The 22,667-nt window shown below is 40.5% G+C and overlaps 1 pseudogene; it reads left to right on the top strand.

Annotated features, from left to right (window-relative positions):
* Nucleotides 1-22,667, top strand: part of LOC106781207 (phosphatidylinositol 3,4,5-trisphosphate 3-phosphatase TPTE2-like) — a 116,695-nt pseudogene that overhangs the window by 25,176 nt on the left and 68,852 nt on the right.

Raw genomic sequence — 22,667 nt, 5'->3', positions numbered from 1 at the left:
GTATCTAGACCTGATTTTTATGTGAGTTGAGGCAGAAGATGTTTGATAGACACACACGTGACACACACCTTCCTACACACTTAGGCTCTATTCCTGAATCATTAGAGAGAAAATGCAGACCACATACCCTTTACTCCTGAATATTTCAGTTTTATTTTTCTACCTTCAGGGACACCTAACCACAGCACAGTGATCAAAATCAGAAAATTTTCACTTCCGTAACCATAATACGATTACCAGAATTGGAAAATGAAAGCCATAATGGAATATTATCTGATTTATGGTTTACATTGCGACTCACTCTTGGTGTCATACATTCTATGGGTTTGGATAAAAGTAGAATGACATGAATCTGTCATTAGAGTTTCATAACGATGGAGTATTTTCACTGCCCTAAAAATCCTTTGTGCTCCGCCTATTCATCCTTCTCCCCGCCAACTCCTGGCAACCACGGATCTCTTCCTGTCGCCCCAATTTTGCCACTTCCAGAATGTCATATAGTTGGCCTCATACAGTATGCAACCTTTTCAGATGGGCTTCTTTCACAAAGTAACATGCATGTAAGGTTTCTTTTCACAGCTTGATAGCTCGTTGCTTTTTAGCGCTGAATAATATGCCGTTGACTAGATGTACCACGGTTTGTTCATCCGTTCATCTGGTGCAGGACATCTTGGTTGCTTCCGCTTTTTGGCGACTACGAGTAAAGCTGCTATCAGCATTTGTGCGCAGGTTTTCATCTGCGTGTAAGTTTTGAACTCGTTGGGGTAAATACCAAGGAGCGTATGTTAAGCTGGATCGTACGTTAAGGGTTATGCTTAGTTTTGTAAGAAACCCCTAAACTGCCTTCCAGAGTGGCTGTTCCGTTTTGCCTTGCCACCCATACTGAATGAGTGTCTCCATTGCTCCACATGCTTGTCAGCAATTGCTGTTGTTAGTGTTCCATATTTTGACTATTCTAACAGGTGTGTAGTGGTATCTCATTGTTGTTCAATTTGCATTTCCCTGGAGCCATATGATGTGGAGCATCGTCTCGTACTCTTAGTTGCCATTTTTATGTCTTCTTTGGCCAGATGTCTGTTAAGTTGTTTGCCCCATTTTTTAATCTGGTTGTGCGTGTTCTTGTTGTTTAGTTTTAAGATTTCTTTGCGTATTTGTATATTTGTTATTCCTTTATCAACTGTGCCTTTTGCAAATGTTTTCTCCCAGTCTGTGGCTTGTGTTTTTATCCTCTTGACATTGTGTCTTGTGGAGCAGCAGTTTAAAATGTTAATGAAGTCCAGCTTATCAGTTATTCCTTTCATGATCTTGATTTTGCTGTCACATCTAGAAAGTCATGTTTCTAAAGAGGTCATCTCGGTTTTCTTCCGTGTTATTGTCTTCTAGGAATTCTAGAGTTTTGCTTTTGACATGTGGGTCTATAATGCATTTTGATTTCCGTTTTGTAAAGGTGTAAAGGTCCATGTGCACGTTCATTGTCTCGCACGTGGATGTCCAGTTCTTCCAGCACCATTCGTTGATAAGACTGTCTTTGCTCCATTGTATGGTCTGTGCTCCTTTGTCAAAGAACGGTGGAGTATGTTAACGGGCATCTATTTCTAGGCTCTCTGTTCTGCTCCTTTGGTCCATTTGTCTGTTCTTTCGCCAGTACCACACTGTCTTGATTGCTGTAGCTTTATAGTGAATTTTGACATTGGCTCATGTCAGTCCTTCAACTTTTTTCTTCTTTGATATTATGTTGACTTTTAAAAAGCTATTGCAGTTGCGATACGGTCAGAGAAAATCTATATGATATTGCTCCCGCACACGTTATTAATGCTTTGTTTATGTCCAAATATGTTGTCTGTTTTCATAAATGTCACTTGTGTGCTCTCAAACAAGATGTGTTCTGTTTGCTCTAGAGAGAGATCGTGTCAGTCTGTTCTTATTTTCTTTGCTCTTTTTGGAAGCTTTTAGAATTTTCTCTTCATTTCCATGGATCCTTGACAGATAATTTTTTACTTCCTTCTTTAACTTTGTGAAATTTATCTTCATTAGTTTTTGAATATTTCCTCTTCTCTGTTTTCTTTTTTTTCCGTCTTAGATGTCTTGGATTTCGTTTATTTCAGATGTTAGATGTCTTATTTTACCCACCATATCACACTGCTGTTCTTTTAAATATTCTCTCACTTTATTGTTTTATTGTGTTTTCTGGGAGAGTTTCTCAATGTCATTTTCCATGTCTAAATAATTTGCTGTTCTCATGTATCCACACTGCTATTTATCCCACGACTTAAGTCTTTAACAATCGTACTTTTACACCTATTTCCTCATGAGGTTTTCCTTATGGTTTCTCATTGTCACTTCGTGCTACTAACATCTTCCCTTGTATCTTTAAGTGTATTTGTCATGCTTATGTTCCAGTATGTTCCAGTAGTTCTACTTCAAATGGTATATGTTGCTCACTTTGTTGTATTTCTTTTTCAGTCGTTGTACTCCTCAGGTATGTAATTGTTTTGACTTGTGAGCTTTCATTCCTTGTGGCTGTTGGCTACTCTGTCTGGCATCTTGTATTAGAGAAGGGCTAACGTTTTGCTTGGGACCATCTCAGTCTGTGGCTGTTATCTCAGAATAATTATTAATAGTGTGTCCTTTTCACTCTCAGAAGTGTCCTCTCTTGGGTGCTGTATTATATAGTCACCTTTGTTGAGACCTAGGACCTAAGGTGTGTTTTTCTAAGTAAGTTTAGTATGAGGGGAGGTGATGGCCCCAGGCGCAGACAGTCTCAGAAACCGTGAAACACTGTGACCACTCAACTCCTGTGGTCAGGATATGTCACCTTTGAGCTCTTGGGGAAAGCGGCATTTGAGGAGGCATTTGAGGTTGTCACCTGGGGCTTGGGAGACGGAGGAGGTGGAGGAGTGAAGGATCAAGGATTGTTCAGCCCTTCCCTGCTTTCATCAGCTAACCTAATGCTACTCTACTTTTATCCTAGCTACATCTGGGTGGTTGCTACTTGTTTCTGCTGAGAAAGGAAAGTGATCGCTTCCAAGCAACTCAGGGGAGAGGCAAGAACGGTCCTTAAAATTTTCCCTCACACTGAGCCCCTCAAGGCTGCCACCCACTGCCCCTAATCCCAGGCTACCCACCAATTAAGAGACAGCCTTCAGGCCTCTGTCATTTCCCAGGGTTGTCACTCTTGTTATTTCTGGGGGTGCATAGTTCCTTAGGACTTCTGAAGTTTTGGGAGGAGGATGCAACATGCCGTACCATTTGGCGTCTTGATAGGAACCCATGATTTCTCTGGAAATTATCAGGGTGTGTTACTTTGATGAGAACCTTTAAGTGTATTTGAACTTTAAGATATATATACTAATGTATATTGTTGCCAGATACAGAATTAATGAAATTTGAAAGAATTTGGTGAAGAGTGCAGGCTGTCCAAAAATCAATAATATTTGTGCAGTGCTGAATATTAGCATGATACTGTGAAGGTGACAGACTCAAAGTGCATTTTGCAAGTGTCTTATTTTGTAGATGAAGAAAAAGATAAATAGAGAAAAGATTACCCAAGCCAGTTTTGAGGTGAAAAGTCTTGATTTTGGATAATATAACCAGATAACGTTTTCTGAAAGGACTGTAGAGAAAAAGAAAAAGAAAAAGAATCATTGTAAACGCATGGTCTTCACGCAGGTCAGAAAATCTTTTAATCATCATTTGGTCATCCTTGACCTTCCTACTTGTTTCTTTCCTACCAAATAACAACCAGGGACTAGGCCCTGACACTGTATGTTCATTGTTCTTGTGTATTCTCTTTCTATCTATATCTCTGTGTTAGCTCTTACTTGGATGCACCTCCCCATCCCGACACACTCAGATCCCTCTCACGTTTCCCAAATTGATTCCAGAGTGCATGAAGGAGAAACAAAATGGTGAAGAAGGAAGGAGGTTTAATCATGAATGCTATGTCTCCCTTGTTCCCTTCATTCTCTTTCCAGTGGATACACACAGGGACACACAGACACGCACACACGCACATACAGAACCCGGAAACTGTGTCAGAGGTTCCAGTGCTGGACCCTGAAACGGATGCTTTTGTTTCTGTCGTGTTTCCTCGTGACTTTACTTTTTGTGTGCTGCAATTCTGTTGGGAAAAAGAACCTGATTATCTTCCAAAATGTCTGACTCTATTTTTTGTACCTGTTTTTTACTCTATGGCAGGGTTATGGATTCTTCCCGAATGTCGTCTGGCAACAGTGACAAGATGGGGTGAGTTGACATGAGTGATCTGAGTGGTGAAAGGTACGGGGGGCATCGATGGCAACAACAGGTTTCCATAAGAGACTATAAGCTTCTGTAGGTAACTTTCTTTCCTGTTGGGCCTAGGTGGCAAAAGGAAGGAGGAGTCATAAGAGGGAGACTTCTTACTCACGGTTTGTTTGTGAGCCTTAGAAAGTAGTAGCCAAAGCTTTGAGGAAACTCTCAGAATGCCTGTGTGTAAGACTCTGCTAGAGTGGGCCAGGAGAGGAGAGAATCCTATTTGGAGCAAGGAGACGGTAGCAGTGGAGAGGGAGCAGTGGAGCTCTCAGCAGAAGAGAATGGAGCTCAACAGACCTCGGCTCCTTTCCTCAGCCTCCAGAGCTCTGCCACCATCTGAAGCTGGTGTCCCGAATGCCAAGCCACCGTCATAGTGGAGGGAGCCCGTGCCTCAGACCTGCAGTCATCTGAACCCTGTATGAGGAACAGAAAAGACATACATGATACATGAAGGGTCAGGATGTGGTGGAGGGTGTTGAGGATCAGGAAATTAGGAGGAGCTGGGGAAATGTGTGCCTACAACCTGGAGTTGAATTTTGAGCTAAATTCAACCTCGATGCAATTACACGTGAGAGTAAGGTTCAGTAGTGAAGAATTGTATTTCAATATCTTCATTCATTAGGCTTTTTGACCGGCCGAAGATCTCCGTTACAACTATAGAAAGCCCTATTTCTAGGGAAGATTAAAATACTAGTTTCCAAATAACTAACACCCACATAATTCTTTAGGGTTCAACCAGTTTACCACTTGAAGACTACTTGTAACTAATTGCAAACAAGAGTGTAACTCTATGAAGTCACTTGGAGTCTGATCATATATGCTTTTAATTCTTTAGAAATGACCCCGATGAACTGACAGAAATAATCTGTGATGGAACCACCAACAAAAGGTGACGTATATACTCAGAGAGAGAGAGAGAGAGAGAGAGAGTGAGTGAAATGCAGACGCGGCATGATCCATGGGAATGCGGAATATTCTGGACAATGATTCTAAGATCTTTTCTAAAATTTCGGATCCACTGAGCTAAGTCATGTTTATCATATTCTTAGATTCACAGAATCCTTGTTCAAATAAGTTGGTCACATCACTGTCCCATGTAGGAAATCTCAAATGACATGTTGTTGCATTTCTTGGTGTTTACGTTAACATGGAACAACTCTCCAGGCTCCGTGACGATTTGTTATGAGGACCAAATAAGTGTTAAACACTTAGGATGATGTCTGGCACGTAATAAATACCATTTAAGTGCTTATTACATGGAACAAAAGTTTTCCGTGTACTTAGTCATGTCATCTGAAAACAGCGATAACTTTCATTTTTCCTGTCCAGTCCTTATACCTCTCACTTCTTTTTCTGACGTCATTGAGCAGTGTTGGAAGGCATATGGCTCTTGGGAGGAAATAAAAGGAGGTCAGGACTGGAGAACAGGATTGAGGGAGAGAGAGGTGCGCCACAAGGATGAGGGCTGGCAGGGTCAGGTTTTGAAGGGCATTGTAGGCTCTGCTGAATGGTTTTGGCTCAATCCTAGTAGCACTGGCAAGGCAATGAGGGGTCATGCTTGAGGCTCTGCAACCAATACAAACTCCAATCGTGAACCGTAGACGTACCAACTGTAGCTTTCTAGAGAGGTAGGCTTTTCTAGAGATGCACTCCTAGACTGTGCCTTCCCAGGTATGTGGACATCTTTAGGGGTGATGTCTGGGATGTGGAGAGGGTATGTTGTCTCTGCCGCTATATGGGCTTTTAAGGGCTGGAGAGTCTGTGCAGCTCGATATTCCCTCTCCCACGTGAATGCTGAGAAGAGTGAGAGCTGACCACAAAACAGGGAGCCGACTCCAGACAGAGTGTGGAGAGACCCAGTGAAGATAGCCCTTTGAGTCTTTAGTCAGGAGGTTGACAGAGCAAATCAAGACATAGACTCAGTAAGGGGCATTGTTCTAAATGCACTTTCAAGTTTCCTTGGTGGAATAGGTTGGATGTAGGATGAGTTGAGACAGACAATTTTTGGTTTTTCAACGTCAGCTTTTTTGTACTATCTCCTTTTTTCCCCAATCTCATTTTCACCAGAACAAGCACCAGGAGAGCTATTTTTGAAACACTTTTTCCATTGTAAGAATTCGAAACTTATGCAGATTTCTAAATTGTGGTAAATGCATGTAACCTAAAATTGATCATCTTCAGCATTTTTAAGTGTGCCATTCTGTAGCGTTAGGTACCTTCATATTGTTGTGCAGCCAACCTGCAGAACTCTTCTCGTCTTGCAAAACTGAAACTCTGTACACATTAAACTACTCTCCCCGTTGCCCCTTTCCCAAGCTCTTGGCAACCACCATTCTACCTTCTGTCTCTGTGAGTTTGACTACTCTAGGTATGTCATGTCAGTGGAATCATGCAAAATTTGTCTTCTTGTGACTAGTTATTTCATTTGGCACAATGCCCTCAAAGTCAATCCATGTTGCAGCATGTGTCAGAATTTCATTTCTTTTTAAGACTGAACAATATTCCAACACATACAGAAATTTCTCGCAAATGGTTCCAAAAGCTCCAGTATACCCTTTACTTACATTTCCAATTGTTAACATTTTGTCACATTTCCTTTGTTATTCCCATCATATGGATATGTAGGTATATAGACATAAATCTATCTATCTATCGATCTATCGATCTATAGATATATATAGAAAGAGAGAGAGAGAAAGAAAATACGTTTAGATATAGATATACACATAGAAAGAGCTCTCTCTCTCAATATACCTGTATCTAGACCTGATTTTTATGTGAGTTGAGGCAGAAGATGTTTGATAGACACACACGTGACACACACCTTCCTACACACTTAGGCTCTATTCCTGAATCATTAGAGAGAAAATGCAGACCACATACCCTTTACTCCTGAATATTTCAGTTTTATTTTTCTACCTTCAGGGACACCTAACCACAGCACAGTGATCAAAATCAGAAAATTTTCACTTCCGTAACCATAATACGATTACCAGAATTGGAAAATGAAAGCCATAATGGAATATTATCTGATTTATGGTTTACATTGCGACTCACTCTTGGTGTCATACATTCTATGGGTTTGGATAAAAGTAGAATGACATGAATCTGTCATTAGAGTTTCATAACGATGGAGTATTTTCACTGCCCTAAAAATCCTTTGTGCTCCGCCTATTCATCCTTCTCCCCGCCAACTCCTGGCAACCACGGATCTCTTCCTGTCGCCCCAATTTTGCCACTTCCAGAATGTCATATAGTTGGCCTCATACAGTATGCAACCTTTTCAGATGGGCTTCTTTCACAAAGTAACATGCATGTAAGGTTTCTTTTCACAGCTTGATAGCTCGTTGCTTTTTAGCGCTGAATAATATGCCGTTGACTAGATGTACCACGGTTTGTTCATCCGTTCATCTGGTGCAGGACATCTTGGTTGCTTCCGCTTTTTGGCGACTACGAGTAAAGCTGCTATCAGCATTTGTGCGCAGGTTTTCATCTGCGTGTAAGTTTTGAACTCGTTGGGGTAAATACCAAGGAGCGTATGTTAAGCTGGATCGTACGTTAAGGGTTATGCTTAGTTTTGTAAGAAACCCCTAAACTGCCTTCCAGAGTGGCTGTTCCGTTTTGCCTTGCCACCCATACTGAATGAGTGTCTCCATTGCTCCACATGCTTGTCAGCAATTGCTGTTGTTAGTGTTCCATATTTTGACTATTCTAACAGGTGTGTAGTGGTATCTCATTGTTGTTCAATTTGCATTTCCCTGGAGCCATATGATGTGGAGCATCGTCTCGTACTCTTAGTTGCCATTTTTATGTCTTCTTTGGCCAGATGTCTGTTAAGTTGTTTGCCCCATTTTTTAATCTGGTTGTGCGTGTTCTTGTTGTTTAGTTTTAAGATTTCTTTGCGTATTTGTATATTTGTTATTCCTTTATCAACTGTGCCTTTTGCAAATGTTTTCTCCCAGTCTGTGGCTTGTGTTTTTATCCTCTTGACATTGTGTCTTGTGGAGCAGCAGTTTAAAATGTTAATGAAGTCCAGCTTATCAGTTATTCCTTTCATGATCTTGATTTTGCTGTCACATCTAGAAAGTCATGTTTCTAAAGAGGTCATCTCGGTTTTCTTCCGTGTTATTGTCTTCTAGGAATTCTAGAGTTTTGCTTTTGACATGTGGGTCTATAATGCATTTTGATTTCCGTTTTGTAAAGGTGTAAAGGTCCATGTGCACGTTCATTGTCTCGCACGTGGATGTCCAGTTCTTCCAGCACCATTCGTTGATAAGACTGTCTTTGCTCCATTGTATGGTCTGTGCTCCTTTGTCAAAGAACGGTGGAGTATGTTAACGGGCATCTATTTCTAGGCTCTCTGTTCTGCTCCTTTGGTCCATTTGTCTGTTCTTTCGCCAGTACCACACTGTCTTGATTGCTGTAGCTTTATAGTGAATTTTGACATTGGCTCATGTCAGTCCTTCAACTTTTTTCTTCTTTGATATTATGTTGACTTTTAAAAAGCTATTGCAGTTGCGATACGGTCAGAGAAAATCTATATGATATTGCTCCCGCACACGTTATTAATGCTTTGTTTATGTCCAAATATGTTGTCTGTTTTCATAAATGTCACTTGTGTGCTCTCAAACAAGATGTGTTCTGTTTGCTCTAGAGAGAGATCGTGTCAGTCTGTTCTTATTTTCTTTGCTCTTTTTGGAAGCTTTTAGAATTTTCTCTTCATTTCCATGGATCCTTGACAGATAATTTTTTACTTCCTTCTTTAACTTTGTGAAATTTATCTTCATTAGTTTTTGAATATTTCCTCTTCTCTGTTTTCTTTTTTTTCCGTCTTAGATGTCTTGGATTTCGTTTATTTCAGATGTTAGATGTCTTATTTTACCCACCATATCACACTGCTGTTCTTTTAAATATTCTCTCACTTTATTGTTTTATTGTGTTTTCTGGGAGAGTTTCTCAATGTCATTTTCCATGTCTAAATAATTTGCTGTTCTCATGTATCCACACTGCTATTTATCCCACGACTTAAGTCTTTAACAATCGTACTTTTACACCTATTTCCTCATGAGGTTTTCCTTATGGTTTCTCATTGTCACTTCGTGCTACTAACATCTTCCCTTGTATCTTTAAGTGTATTTGTCATGCTTATGTTCCAGTATGTTCCAGTAGTTCTACTTCAAATGGTATATGTTGCTCACTTTGTTGTATTTCTTTTTCAGTCGTTGTACTCCTCAGGTATGTAATTGTTTTGACTTGTGAGCTTTCATTCCTTGTGGCTGTTGGCTACTCTGTCTGGCATCTTGTATTAGAGAAGGGCTAACGTTTTGCTTGGGACCATCTCAGTCTGTGGCTGTTATCTCAGAATAATTATTAATAGTGTGTCCTTTTCACTCTCAGAAGTGTCCTCTCTTGGGTGCTGTATTATATAGTCACCTTTGTTGAGACCTAGGACCTAAGGTGTGTTTTTCTAAGTAAGTTTAGTATGAGGGGAGGTGATGGCCCCAGGCGCAGACAGTCTCAGAAACCGTGAAACACTGTGACCACTCAACTCCTGTGGTCAGGATATGTCACCTTTGAGCTCTTGGGGAAAGCGGCATTTGAGGAGGCATTTGAGGTTGTCACCTGGGGCTTGGGAGACGGAGGAGGTGGAGGAGTGAAGGATCAAGGATTGTTCAGCCCTTCCCTGCTTTCATCAGCTAACCTAATGCTACTCTACTTTTATCCTAGCTACATCTGGGTGGTTGCTACTTGTTTCTGCTGAGAAAGGAAAGTGATCGCTTCCAAGCAACTCAGGGGAGAGGCAAGAACGGTCCTTAAAATTTTCCCTCACACTGAGCCCCTCAAGGCTGCCACCCACTGCCCCTAATCCCAGGCTACCCACCAATTAAGAGACAGCCTTCAGGCCTCTGTCATTTCCCAGGGTTGTCACTCTTGTTATTTCTGGGGGTGCATAGTTCCTTAGGACTTCTGAAGTTTTGGGAGGAGGATGCAACATGCCGTACCATTTGGCGTCTTGATAGGAACCCATGATTTCTCTGGAAATTATCAGGGTGTGTTACTTTGATGAGAACCTTTAAGTGTATTTGAACTTTAAGATATATATACTAATGTATATTGTTGCCAGATACAGAATTAATGAAATTTGAAAGAATTTGGTGAAGAGTGCAGGCTGTCCAAAAATCAATAATATTTGTGCAGTGCTGAATATTAGCATGATACTGTGAAGGTGACAGACTCAAAGTGCATTTTGCAAGTGTCTTATTTTGTAGATGAAGAAAAAGATAAATAGAGAAAAGATTACCCAAGCCAGTTTTGAGGTGAAAAGTCTTGATTTTGGATAATATAACCAGATAACGTTTTCTGAAAGGACTGTAGAGAAAAAGAAAAAGAAAAAGAATCATTGTAAACGCATGGTCTTCACGCAGGTCAGAAAATCTTTTAATCATCATTTGGTCATCCTTGACCTTCCTACTTGTTTCTTTCCTACCAAATAACAACCAGGGACTAGGCCCTGACACTGTATGTTCATTGTTCTTGTGTATTCTCTTTCTATCTATATCTCTGTGTTAGCTCTTACTTGGATGCACCTCCCCATCCCGACACACTCAGATCCCTCTCACGTTTCCCAAATTGATTCCAGAGTGCATGAAGGAGAAACAAAATGGTGAAGAAGGAAGGAGGTTTAATCATGAATGCTATGTCTCCCTTGTTCCCTTCATTCTCTTTCCAGTGGATACACACAGGGACACACAGACACGCACACACGCACATACAGAACCCGGAAACTGTGTCAGAGGTTCCAGTGCTGGACCCTGAAACGGATGCTTTTGTTTCTGTCGTGTTTCCTCGTGACTTTACTTTTTGTGTGCTGCAATTCTGTTGGGAAAAAGAACCTGATTATCTTCCAAAATGTCTGACTCTATTTTTTGTACCTGTTTTTTACTCTATGGCAGGGTTATGGATTCTTCCCGAATGTCGTCTGGCAACAGTGACAAGATGGGGTGAGTTGACATGAGTGATCTGAGTGGTGAAAGGTACGGGGGGCATCGATGGCAACAACAGGTTTCCGTAAGAGACTATAAGCTTCTGTAGGTAACTTTCTTTCCTGTTGGGCCTAGGTGGCAAAAGGAAGGAGGAGTCATAAGAGGGAGACTTCTTACTCACGGTTTGTTTGTGAGCCTTAGAAAGTAGTAGCCAAAGCTTTGAGGAAACTCTCAGAATGCCTGTGTGTAAGACTCTGCTAGAGTGGGCCAGGAGAGGAGAGAATCCTATTTGGAGCAAGGAGACGGTAGCAGTGGAGAGGGAGCAGTGGAGCTCTCAGCAGAAGAGAATGGAGCTCAACAGACCTCGGCTCCTTTCCTCAGCCTCCAGAGCTCTGCCACCATCTGAAGCTGGTGTCCCGAATGCCAAGCCACCGTCATAGTGGAGGGAGCCCGTGCCTCAGACCTGCAGTCATCTGAACCCTGTATGAGGAACAGAAAAGACATACATGATACATGAAGGGTCAGGATGTGGTGGAGGGTGTTGAGGATCAGGAAATTAGGAGGAGCTGGGGAAATGTGTGCCTACAACCTGGAGTTGAATTTTGAGCTAAATTCAACCTCGATGCAATTACACGTGAGAGTAAGGTTCAGTAGTGAAGAATTGTATTTCAATATCTTCATTCATTAGGCTTTTTGACCGGCCGAAGATCTCCGTTACAACTATAGAAAGCCCTATTTCTAGGGAAGATTAAAATACTAGTTTCCAAATAACTAACACCCACATAATTCTTTAGGGTTCAACCAGTTTACCACTTGAAGACTACTTGTAACTAATTGCAAACAAGAGTGTAACTCTATGAAGTCACTTGGAGTCTGATCATATATGCTTTTAATTCTTTAGAAATGACCCCGATGAACTGACAGAAATAATCTGTGATGGAACCACCAACAAAAGGTGACGTATATACTCAGAGAGAGAGAGAGAGAGAGAGAGAGTGAGTGAAATGCAGACGCGGCATGATCCATGGGAATGCGGAATATTCTGGACAATGATTCTAAGATCTTTTCTAAAATTTCGGATCCACTGAGCTAAGTCATGTTTATCATATTCTTAGATTCACAGAATCCTTGTTCAAATAAGTTGGTCACATCACTGTCCCATGTAGGAAATCTCAAATGACATGTTGTTGCATTTCTTGGTGTTTACGTTAACATGGAACAACTCTCCAGGCTCCGTGACGATTTGTTATGAGGACCAAATAAGTGTTAAACACTTAGGATGATGTCTGGCACGTAATAAATACCATTTAAGTGCTTATTACATGGAACAAAAGTTTTCCGTGTACTTAGTCATGTCATCTGAAAACAGCGATAACTTTCATTTTTCCTGTCCAGTCCTTATACCTCTCACTTCTTTTTCTGACGTCATTGAGCAGTGTTGGAAGGCATATGGCTCTTGGGAGGAAATAAAAGGAGGTCAGGACTGGAGAACAGGATTGAGGGAGAGAGAGGTGCGCCACAAGGATGAGGGCTGGCAGGGCCAGGTTTTGAAGGGCATTGTAGGCTCTGCTGAATGGTTTTGGCTCAATCCTAGTAGCACTGGCAAGGCAATGAGGGGTCATGCTTGAGGCTCTGCAACCAATACAAACTCCAATCGTGAACCGTAGATGTACCAACTGTAGCTTTCTAGAGAGGTAGGCTTTTCTAGAGATGCACTCCTAGACTGTGCATTCCCAGGTATGTGGACATCTTTTGGGGTGATGTCTGGGATGTGGAGAGGGTATGTTGTCTCTGCCGCTATATGGGCTTTTAAGGGCTGGAGAGTCTGTGCAGCTCGATATTCCCTCTCCCACGTGAATGCTGAGAAGAGTGAGAGCTGACCACAAAACAGGGAGCCGACTCCAGACAGAGTGTGGAGAGACCCAGTGAAGATAGCCCTTTGAGTCTTTAGTCAGGAGGTTGACAGAGCAAATCAAGACATAGACTCAGTAAGGGGCATTGTTCTAAATGCACTTTCAAGTTTCCTTGGTGGAATAGGTTGGATGTAGGATGAGTTGAGACAGAAAATTTTTGGTTTTTCAACGTCAGCTTTTTTGTACTATCTCCTTTTTTCCCCAATCTCATTTTCACCAGAACAAGCACCAGGAGAGCTATTTTTGAAACACTTTTTCCATTGTAAGAATTCGAAACTTATGCAGATTTCTAAATTGTGGTAAATGCATGTAACCTAAAATTGATCATCTTCAGCATTTTTAAGTGTGCCATTCTGTAGCGTTAGGTACCTTCATATTGTTGTGCAGCCAACCTGCAGAACTCTTCTCGTCTTGCAAAACTGAAACTCTGTACACATTAAACTACTCTCCCCGTTGCCCCTTTCCCAAGCTCTTGGCAACCACCATTCTACCTTCTGTCTCTGTGAGTTTGACTACTCTAGGTATGTCATGTCAGTGGAATCATGCAAAATTTGTCTTCTTGTGACTAGTTATTTCATTTGGCACAATGCCCTCAAAGTCAATCCATGTTGCAGCATGTGTCAGAATTTCATTTCTTTTTAAGACTGAACAATATTCCAACACATACAGAAATTTCTCGCAAATGGTTCCAAAAGCTCCAGTATACCCTTTACTTACATTTCCAATTGTTAACATTTTGTCACATTTCCTTTGTTATTCCCATCATATGGATATGTAGGTATATAGACATAAATCTATCTATCTATCGATCTATCGATCTATAGATATATATAGAAAGAGAGAGAGAGAAAGAAAATACGTTTAGATATAGATATACACATAGAAAGAGCTCTCTCTCTCAATATACCTGTATCTAGACCTGATTTTTATGTGAGTTGAGGCAGAAGATGTTTGATAGACACACACGTGACACACACCTTCCTACACACTTAGGCTCTATTCCTGAATCATTAGAGAGAAAATGCAGACCACATACCCTTTACTCCTGAATATTTCAGTTTTATTTTTCTACCTTCAGGGACACCTAACCACAGCACAGTGATCAAAATCAGAAAATTTTCACTTCCGTAACCATAATACGATTACCAGAATTGGAAAATGAAAGCCATAATGGAATATTATCTGATTTATGGTTTACATTGCGACTCACTCTTGGTGTCATACATTCTATGGGTTTGGATAAAAGTAGAATGACATGAATCTGTCATTAGAGTTTCATAACGATGGAGTATTTTCACTGCCCTAAAAATCCTTTGTGCTCCGCCTATTCATCCTTCTCCCCGCCAACTCCTGGCAACCACGGATCTCTTCCTGTCGCCCCAATTTTGCCACTTCCAGAATGTCATATAGTTGGCCTCATACAGTATGCAACCTTTTCAGATGGGCTTCTTTCACAAAGTAACATGCATGTAAGGTTTCTTTTCACAGCTTGATAGCTCGTTGCTTTTTAGCGCTGAATAATATGCCGTTGACTAGATGTACCACGGTTTGTTCATCCGTTCATCTGGTGCAGGACATCTTGGTTGCTTCCGCTTTTTGGCGACTACGAGTAAAGCTGCTATCAGCATTTGTGCGCAGGTTTTCATCTGCGTGTAAGTTTTGAACTCGTTGGGGTAAATACCAAGGAGCGTATGTTAAGCTGGATCGTACGTTAAGGGTTATGCTTAGTTTTGTAAGAAACCCCTAAACTGCCTTCCAGAGTGGCTGTTCCGTTTTGCCTTGCCACCAATACTGAATGAGTGTCTCCATTGCTCCACATGCTTGTCAGCAATTGCTGTTGTTAGTGTTCCATATTTTGACTATTCTAACAGGTGTGTAGTGGTATCTCATTGTTGTTCAATTTGCATTTCCCTGGAGCCATATGATGTGGAGCATCGTCTCGTACTCTTAGTTGCCATTTTTATGTCTTCTTTGGCCAGATGTCTGTTAAGTTGTTTGCCCCATTTTTTAATCTGGTTGTGCGTGTTCTTGTTGTTTAGTTTTAAGATTTCTTTGCGTATTTGTATATTTGTTATTCCTTTATCAACTGTGCCTTTTGCAAATGTTTTCTCCCAGTCTGTGGCTTGTGTTTTTATCCTCTTGACATTGTGTCTTGTGGAGCAGCAGTTTAAAATGTTAATGAAGTCCAGCTTATCAGTTATTCCTTTCATGATCTTGATTTTGCTGTCACATCTAGAAAGTCATGTTTCTAAAGAGGTCATCTCGGTTTTCTTCCGTGTTATTGTCTTCTAGGAATTCTAGAGTTTTGCTTTTGACATGTGGGTCTATAATGCATTTTGATTTCCGTTTTGTAAAGGTGTAAAGGTCCATGTGCACGTTCATTGTCTCGCACGTGGATGTCCAGTTCTTCCAGCACCATTCGTTGATAAGACTGTCTTTGCTCCATTGTATGGTCTGTGCTCCTTTGTCAAAGAACGGTGACGTATGTTAACGGGCATCTATTTCTAGGCTCTCTGTTCTGCTGTTGGCTACTCTGTCTGGCATCTTGTATTAGAGAAGGGCGAACGTTTTGCTTGGGACCATCTCAGTCTGTGGCTGTTATCTCAGAATAATTATTAATAGTGTGTCCTTTTCACTCTCAGAAGTGTCCTCTCTTGGGTGCTGTATTATATAGTCACCTTTGTTGAGACCTAGGACCTACTGTGTGTTTTTCTAAGTAAGTTTAATATGAGGGGTGGTGATGTATTTGAAATTAAAAATATGGATCTTGTAGTTCCAGTGCACTCCACTTTGGCAGCCATGGTTCATATCCTAGGCACAGACGTACACTACTTGTCCGTTGGTGGCCATGCTATGGTGGTGGCTCACATAAGAAAAGAAAGAAAGGATATCTTCTATATGGTAGTTTAGGCAGACTCTGAACTCACCTCCTCCCATGATGAAAACGAAGCTATAGCTATTCTTGGAAAATTACTCCTGAGAGAGATTACTGAAAACTGGATAAAAAGAACCCCCACAACCAACGACTTTCCTGACTTAAATGAAAGAAGCAAAAATTCCTTTCTGGAGAGAAAAAAGCCACTTTCCCAAGCCACAGAGCTTCACAGCCAGCTGACTGGGAGCAACCCTAAGGTACACAGCCTTCTCTGGAGGAGTGTGAACCTGAGCAGGGGTCCAATACCGCTATAAGCACCTTTAGGACTCAGCGCAAATGAGACAAGTGTCATAATATCTGCCTTCACTGACTAGTAACTACAACAGGGAATACCCCTAGAAAAGCTATTGGACATAAGCGGAAAGACCTAACTGTTAAAGGGCACATGCACAAATCCACCTGTTTCAGAAAGCTACCTAAAATCACCAGAAAGAAAGGTACACAGGCCTTTGATGAAAAGAGACTCAGCTGGTAAGTTCTGGGTGCATGTTGGTGAGAGATGAGGCCTCTCCAGAGACCGACGCATTGGCACAGCCATTGTTGTGAACAAGTACAAGTGTGCTGACACAGAGACAATTGGGGTTCATCCCCTGGCCTGTTAGCCCAGAGGTCTGCCACACCCACTAGAGTGTGATTTAATCCTGCTCAGCCAGGGCAGGCAGCCTGCCCTAGGGACTGGTCCCACGCAAGAGCAAGCCCTCAGGCTACCTGTTGGCTGCATCGACTGGGTGCCTTGATCTTCTGCAGGCAAGCAAGTATGTCCTCCTCTGGGGGCAGGGCCTGCATGAGGAGCAGGTGGAGTGTTGAGGGTGTTGGTGGAGAATGTGGGGGGGGGTCTCTGCAGTGGGATGACTGGGTCTGCTTCAGGGGGTCAGGAGGTGTGCATGTGCCAGGACTGTGTGGACAGTGTGTGTGGACCTGTATGTGTGGTGGGGTTATAAGTGGCAGAAGACCTGTGCTTGTCAAACAGCCTTATAGGGGATGTGCCCTACCTTCCAAAGCCTGAAACAGTTGGGAGCACCCATGCCTGGGGCCATCCCCACTCAGCTGCAATCCTGAGAGAGCTGACCACAGCCTTGTAGGCCTGAGGCCTACAGCAATTGTAAGCTCCCGAGCCTAGCAACCAGCCACACTGGACGCCTACTCACTTAACAGAAAAACTGCAACAGGAGCGTGCTATTAGACCTTGCTGCCAACTGTGCTGGGGCTCCTCAAACCCAATTTACAAATAGACAGCCGGGGTTGGGGGGGGAAGCCTAGATTCTCTGGGTACCTGCAGTAAGAGCAGCCCTGCTGTAGCAGGACACAAGTAGCCTACACAGGGGTCACTCTTGGAACATTTGGACTAGTGACGAGAGAGAAGCACACTGCTAGGCCCCAGAAGGTATCTTTTACATAGGCCACTTCTCCAACATCAGGAGACATAGCTCAGTCACCTAATGCATAGATATAAGCACAAAGAGGCAAAATGAGGAGGTAAAGGAATACATTCCAAGCAAGGGAACAGGAGAAAACTCCAGAAAAAGAGTGAAATGAAAGAGAAGTAAGCAATCTACTTGACAAAGAGTTCAACCAAAAATTCGTAAGGATGCTCACTGATCTTGGGAGAAGACTCGATGAACACAGTGAGATCGTCAACAAAGAATTGGAAAATATAAAAAAGAACCAATCAGAAATGAAGAATACAATACTGGAAATGAAAAATTCACTAGAGGGTCTCAATAGTAGAGTAGATGATACAGAAAAAGGGATCAGTGAGCTGGACAAAAAACTAGAGGAAATCGCCCAAGCTGAACAGATAAAAGAAAAAGCGAAAAAGAACGAGAACAGTCTAAGAGAACTCCGGGACAAGATCAAGTGCACTAACATTCATATTATATGTGTCCCAGAAGAGGAAGAGAGAGACAAAGGGGTAGAGAATTTACTTGAATAATTTATTTTATAACTGAAAACTTTCCTAACCTAAGGAAGGCAACAGACATCCAAGTACATGAAGCACGAAGAGCACCAAACAAGATAAACCCAAAGAGGCCCACACCAAGTCACATTATAATTAAAATGTCCAAAATTAAAGATAAAGAGAGAGTCCTAAAAGCTGCAATTGAAAGGCAATGACTGACATGCAAAGGAAAGCCCATAAGGCTATCAGCTGACTTCTCAGCTGAAACCCTAAAGGCTACAAGAGAGTGGCACAATACATTTAAAGTGCTGAAAGGAAAAAACCTACAGCCAAGAATACTCTACCTGACAAGGTTATCATTCAGAATGGAAGGAGAGAGAAAGAGTTTCCCAGACAAGCACAAATTAAAGGAGTTTATCACCAAGAAACCAGGAGTTTATCACCAAGAAACCAGTTCTACAAGAACTGCTGAAGGTACTTATTTAAGTGGGAAAGAGAAGATCACATATAAGAATAAGAAAATTATCCAAAAAAAAGAAACCACAATAAAATCACTACGAAAGGCAAAAAATACAGGAATGGTAGCAGATCAACCACCTATTAAGATAATATGAAGGTCAAAAGACAAAAGTACTAAAATTACCTATTTCAATGATAAGAGGGAATGGATACACTCACACAAAATAAGAGGTTAGATATGATATCAAAAAATTAAATGTGGGAGGAGGGGAGTAAAAGAGTAGAGCTGTTAGAAAGAGGTCAAATTAAAGAGACTATCAACTCAATATAGATTGCTGTATACGTAGATTACTATACATGAACTTCATGGTAATCACAAACCAGAAACCTGTAATAAATATATGAGTAAGTAGGAGAAAGGGAGTCAAACATATTACTAAAGAAAGCCATCAAACCACAAGGGAAGAGAAAAAGAGAAGAAGAAAGGCACAGAGAAGAACTACTAAAACACCCAGAAAAAAGTAACAAAATGGCAACAAAGACATATTTTTCAATAGCTACTTTAAGTGTCGATGGACCAAATGCTCCAACCAAAAGGCATAGGCTGGCTGATTGGACAAAGAAAACAAGACCCATATATATACTGCATACAAGAGACAAGCTTCAGACCTAAAGACACCCACAAATTGAAAGTGAAAGGATGTAAAAAGATACTCCATGCAAATGGCAATGAAAAGAAAGCTGGGGTAGCAATACTCATATCAGACAAAATAGACTTTAAAACAAAAACTGTAACAAGAGACAAAGGGCACTACATAATGATAAAGGGAACAATCTAAGAAGAGGATATAACACTTGTAAATATCTATGTACCCAACATAGGAGCATCTAAATATGTAAAGCAATTATTAACAGACAAAAAAGGAGAAATAGACAGTAACACAATAATAGTAGGAGACTTGAACACTCCACTTACACCAATGGATAGGTCATCTAAAAAGAAGATCAATAAGGAAACATTGGCCTTAAACAACACATTAGACCAGATGGACTTAGTGGATATATATAGAACATTCCATCCCAAAACCACAGAATACACATTCTTTCCAAATTCTCCTGGACCATTCTCCAGGCTCAATCACATATTAGGCCAAAAACAAGTCTCACTAACTTAAGAAGATTAGAATAATACCAAACATCTTTCCTGACCACAAAGATAATGAAACTAGAAATCAATTACAGGAAGAAAATCAGAAAAGCCACAAATATGTGGAGATTAAACAAAATGCTGCTGAACAACAATTGGGTCAATGGAGAAATCAAAGGAGAAATTAAAAAAATACCTGGAGACAAATGAAAAAGAAAATATGACATGCCAAAATTTATGGGATAGAGCAAAAGTGGTTCTAAGAGGGAAGTTCATGGCAATTCAGGCCTACCTTAACAAACAAGAAAAATTCCAAACAAACAATCTAATAGTGCACCTAAAGGAACTGGAAGAAGAAGAAGAAACAAAGCCCAAAATCAGCAGAAGGAAGGAAATAAGAACAATCAGAGAAGAAATAAATAAAATAGAGAGTAAAAAACAACAGAAAAAATTAATGAAACCAAGAGCTGGTTCTTTGAAAAGATAAAATTGAGACACCTTTAGCTAGACTCACCAAGAACAAAAGAGAGAAGGCTCAAATAAATAAAGTCAGAAATGAAAAAGGAGAAATTACAATGGACGTCATAGAAATACAAAAGTAATAAGAGAATACTATGAAAAGCTATATGCCAACAAATTGGGTAATCTAGAAGAAATGGATAAATTCTTAGAATCATACAACCTTCCAAAACTGGATCAAGAAGAAATAGAGAATTTGAATAGACTAGTCACCAGTAAGGAGATTGAAATAGTAATCGAAAACCTCCCCAAAAACAAAAGTCCAGGATCAAATGGCTTCCCTGGTGAATTCTACCAAACATTCAAAGAAGACTTAATACCTATCCTTCTCAAACTCTTCCAAAAAATTGAAGAGGAGGGCAAGCTTCCTAACTCCTTCTACAAAGTCAACATTACCCTGATTCCAAAGCCAGACAAGGACAACACAAAAAAAGAAAATTACATGCCAATATCGTTGATGAACATCGATGCAAAAATCCTCAACAAAATACTAGCAAATTGAATACAACAATACATTAAAAAGATCATACACCATGATTAAGTGAGATTCACTCCAGGGATGCAGGGATGGTTCAACATCCACAAATCAATCAATGTGATAACACCACATTAACAAAAAGAGGAATAAAAGTCACATGATCATCTCAATAGCTGCAGAGAAAGCAGTTGAAAAGATACAGCATGCATTTATGATAAAAACTCTAAATAAAATGGGCATAGAAGGAAAATACCTGAACATAATAAAGGCTGTATATGACAAACCCACAGCTAATGTCATTCCCAATGGAGAACAACTGAAAGCTATCCCTCTAAGAACAGGAACGAGACAAGGATGCCTAGTTTCACCACTCTTATTTAACGTAGTATTAGAAGTCTTAGCCAGAGCAATCAGGCAAGAAAAAGAAATAAAAGGGATCCAAATTGGAAAGGAAGAAGTGAAACTGTCCCTATTTGTGGATGACATAATTTTATATATAGAAAACCCTAAAGAATCCACTAAAAAGCGTTTAGAAATAGTAAGTGAATATAGTCAAATTGCAGGATACAAAATCAAAACACAAAAATCAGTTGTGTTTCTATACACTAGCAGTGAAGTAGCAGAAAGAAAAATTAAGAATACAATCCCATTTACAATTGCAACAAAAAGAATAAAATACCTAGGAATAAACTTAACCAAAGAGGTGAAAGATCTGTACACAGAAAACTGAAAACATTGTTGAAAGAAATTGAAGAAGACACAAAGAAATGGAAAGAGGTTCTGTGCTCTTGGATTGGAAGAATTAACATAGTTAAAATGTCCATAGTTCCTAAAGCAATCTACAGATTCAAGGCAATCTCTATCAAAGTTCCAACAACATTTTTCACAGAAATAGAACAAGGAATCCTAAAATTTATATGGAACAACAAAAGGCTCTGAATATCCAAAGGAATCCTGAGAAAAAAAGAACAAAGCTGGAGATCTCACACTCCGTGATTTCAAAACATGCTACAAAGCTATAGTAACCACAACAGCATGGTAATGGCACAAAAACAGACACACAGATCAAAGGAATAGAATCAAGAGCCTAGAAATAAACCCACACATCTATGGACAACTAATTTTTGACAAGGGAGCCAAGAACATACAATGGAGAAAGGAAAGTCTCTTCAATAAATGGTGTTGGGAAAACTGGACAGCCACAAGCAAAAGAATGAAAGTAGACCATTACTTTACACCATGCACAAAAATCATCTCAAAATGGATTAAGGACTTGAATGTAAGATCTGAAACCATTAAACTTCTCGAAGAAAACACAGGGAGTGTGCTCTTTGACATCAGTCTTAGCAGCTTTTTTCAAATACCATGTTTGACTGGGCAAAGGAAACAATAGAAAAAATAAACAAATGGGACTACATCAAACCAAAAAGCTTCTGCACAGCAAAGGAAAGCATCAACAAAATGAAAAGGCAACCTAACAATTGAGAGAAGATATTTGCAAACCATATATCAGATATTAAGGGGTTAATATCCAAAATGTACAAAGAACTCATACATCTCAACAACAAAAAAAACTAAGAACCCAATTTAAAAATGGGCAAAAGATCTGAACAGAGATTTCTCCAAAGAAGATATCCAGATGGCCAACAGGCACATGAAAAGATGTTCGACATCATTAACTATCAGGGAAATGCAAATCAAAACTACAATGTGATATCGCCTCACTCTGGTCAGAATAGCTATAATTAACAAGACAGGAAACAGTAAGTGCTGGAGAGGATGTGGAGAGAAGGGAACCCCCATACACTGCTAGTGGGAGTGCATAGTGGTCCAGCCATTATGGAAAACAATATGGAGTTTTCTCAGAAAATTAAGAATACATCTACCAGATGATGTAGCTATTCTACTGGCGGATATTTATCCAAAGAACTTGAAAACAGAAATGCATAAAGATACATGCACCCTATGTTCATCATAGCATCATTCACAATAACGAAGGCTTGGAAGCAACCTAAGTGCCTATCAAGGGATGAATGGATA

This window comes from Equus caballus, chromosome 17, assembly GCF_041296265.1.
Source record: "Equus caballus isolate H_3958 breed thoroughbred chromosome 17, TB-T2T, whole genome shotgun sequence".
Classification (NCBI taxonomy): Eukaryota; Metazoa; Chordata; class Mammalia; order Perissodactyla; family Equidae; genus Equus; species Equus caballus.
The sequence above is the reverse complement of the archived record's forward strand: the minus strand, read 5'-3'. Positions and strand labels throughout refer to the sequence as shown.